Source organism: Alosa alosa, chromosome 1 (assembly GCF_017589495.1).
Source record: "Alosa alosa isolate M-15738 ecotype Scorff River chromosome 1, AALO_Geno_1.1, whole genome shotgun sequence".
Lineage (NCBI taxonomy): Eukaryota > Metazoa > Chordata > Actinopteri > Clupeiformes > Clupeidae > Alosa > Alosa alosa.
In genome coordinates, this window is record NC_063189.1 from 1,765,227 (window position 1) to 1,768,141 (window position 2,915).

Here is a 2,915-nt window from a genome sequence, read left to right on the forward strand (position 1 = left end):
GGACATTGTTATTTCCTAAGCAGGTTCTGGATGGTAAACAAATAACGTGCGTGTGACTGCGATAGTAAACTAAATTATTTACGACAGCGGTAATGGACAATTCCGCTTCCAACCTGTAGGGGGACCGGAGAGGAAAACTTCTTTGGTGTTGCTTTAACACCCCCCTCAACACAGGACCCAACACGTGTGAGAGAGTGACAACCCAAAGTATTTCCTCTTTTCTACTAAATATAATTACAGTACTTACAGTTTTTTCTTTGTTCAGCTGAAGAAAATTTTGAGACATCCAGTTGTTGATTTGGTCAATACGCTGACAAAGAGATTCAAGGGGACCATAGTCATTTGGTGACAGAGCTAAGTGAATTTGAATGCCTCTGGCTAATAAGTCATTATACAACAAATCCTTCATTCCCAATGCAATACATATACAAAACTCATGCAACATATACAACTGACACATCACACACACTTTGCCTTCAATCAAAAGAACATTTTCTAATATGGCAACATAGAACATACTTCTATGCTGTATTCATGTCATGGGGGGGCATACTTCTTCTATGCTGTATTCATGTCATGGGGGGGGCATGCTTCTATACTGTATTCATGTCATGGGGGGGCATACTTCTTCTATGCTGTATTCATGTCAGGGGGGGGGGCATACTTCTATACTTTATTCGGGGGAGGCACACTTCTATGCTGTATTCATGTCATGGGGGGCGCATACTTCTATACTTTATTCATGTCATGTGGGGGGGCATACTTCTATACTGTATTAATGTCATGTGGGGGGCATACTTCTATACTGTATTCATGAGAGGGAGCATACTTCTATACTTTATTCGGGGGAGGCACACTTCTATTCTGTATTCATGTCATGGAGGGCATACTTCTATACTTTATTCATGTCATGTGGGGGGGCATACTTCTATACTGTATTCATGTCATGTGAGGGGGGCATACTTCTATACTGTATTCATGAGAGGGGGCATACTTCTATACTGTATTCATGTCATGTGGGGGGACATACTTCTATACTGTATTCATGAGAGGGGGCATACTTCTATACTGTATTCATGTCATGTGGGGGGCATACTTCTATACTGTATACGACCCAATACGCTCAGAGCAATCTAAACCACTAATGAACGACCCAATACGCTCAGAGCAATCTAAACCCCTAATGCAGTGTTTCTCAACCTTTTTTCAGTGATGTAACCCCTGTGAAATATTTTTTCAGCCAAGTACCCCCTAACCAGCGCACAAGAATTACCTCTACGCTTCAAGCACGACTCCATCGTTTGAGTTTTGACAGTGATTGACAGGTGATGGCGGGTGGCAAATGACAGGTTGGGTCGAACCATCCTGGTATGGGGGGACTCTGGGTTTTTAGGATAATGAAATTGAATAACCTACTTAAATATAAAATTCATTTTATGAACTTATATTTTCCTGAAATATTTATTAAATAATTGTTTTTAAAGTATTTTTGCATAGATTCTACTTTTTAAATATATGTATATTTTAAAATCTCACGTACCCCCTGGAGTGCCTTCACATACCCCCATTTGAGAACCACTGCTCTACTGAACGACCCAACACGCTCAGAGCAATCTAATGAACGACCCAATACGCTCAGAGCAATCTAAACTAATGAACGATCCAATACGGTCAGAGCAATCTAAACTAATGAACGACCCAATACTCTCAGAGCAATCTAATGAATGACCCAATACGCTCAGAGCAATCTAAACTAATGAATGACCCAATACACTCAGAGCATTCTAACGCTTTAATGAACAACCCAATACGCTCAGAGCAATCTAAACCTCTACTGAACGACCCAATAAGCTCAGAGCAATCTAAACCTCTAATGAACGACCCAATAGACCTCTCCAGAATAAGTCCCGCCTCCTAACTTCCGTATCCAGTAGTATTAGTAAGTAGTATAGTCTATAGTATACTACTTAAACGGCACCGACAATCAAAAAATCCAGTGGAAACTAGATGGCAGAAGTGTGTAAGCCAATCTACCCACCAGCTTTTTCTACTTCGCTACCTACAGATGTTTTACCGGTATGATATTTCGAAACGCCATGTTATTTCCCATAGACAATCGACGCCCGGAAGTTGGATGGATACGGAAGTTACGGAGGTGGGACTTATTCTGGAGAGGTCTATAAGCTCAGAGCAATCTACTGAACGACCCAATACGCTCAGAGTAATCTAAACTAATGAACGACCCAATATGCTCAGAGCAATCTAAACCGCTAATGAACGACCAAATACGCTCAGAGCAATCTAAACCAGAGACTTTCTAATGAGGAGACACAGCACTCAAAAAATCCTCCATAGAAATGCAAGGGGCTAGTTTGCAACGCCAATATGGCCGTTGTCTACACATATCCCACCCCTTCCTTGGCAAAACGAGCCAATCATGTGGTGTGATGTGAATACATTGAGCCAATCATATGTTGTGTTGTGAAGACATCAAACTCTTCAATTGAACTGTCCAATGCTTCACTAAAGGGAAGAGGAGAGATAGACTTCTCTGCTTAGTCTGTCTGCCTCTCCACCCTCCCATGTCCATGTTTTTTGAGTACTGACTGCCCACTACTGCTTTACTACTGCTTTACTACTGTTTTACTAATGTCCACAGCCTAATGTTTTTCACTACTGTTTTACTGCTACACTGTTTTTCATGCTTTATTAGCACACATGATCAATGGCTGCGGTCAGGCTTCTGCTACAATACTGAATGAATGAATGAATGGCTATAACCCTATTACCTCAACCTGTTCTTGCACTGAAATAGTTTTTTTATTCTACCTTGTCTACATTATACTTTACTCTCCTATTTGTCCATATTATTGATGCTGGTCTCTAGACCTTACTCTTGCACTGTTGGACTAATG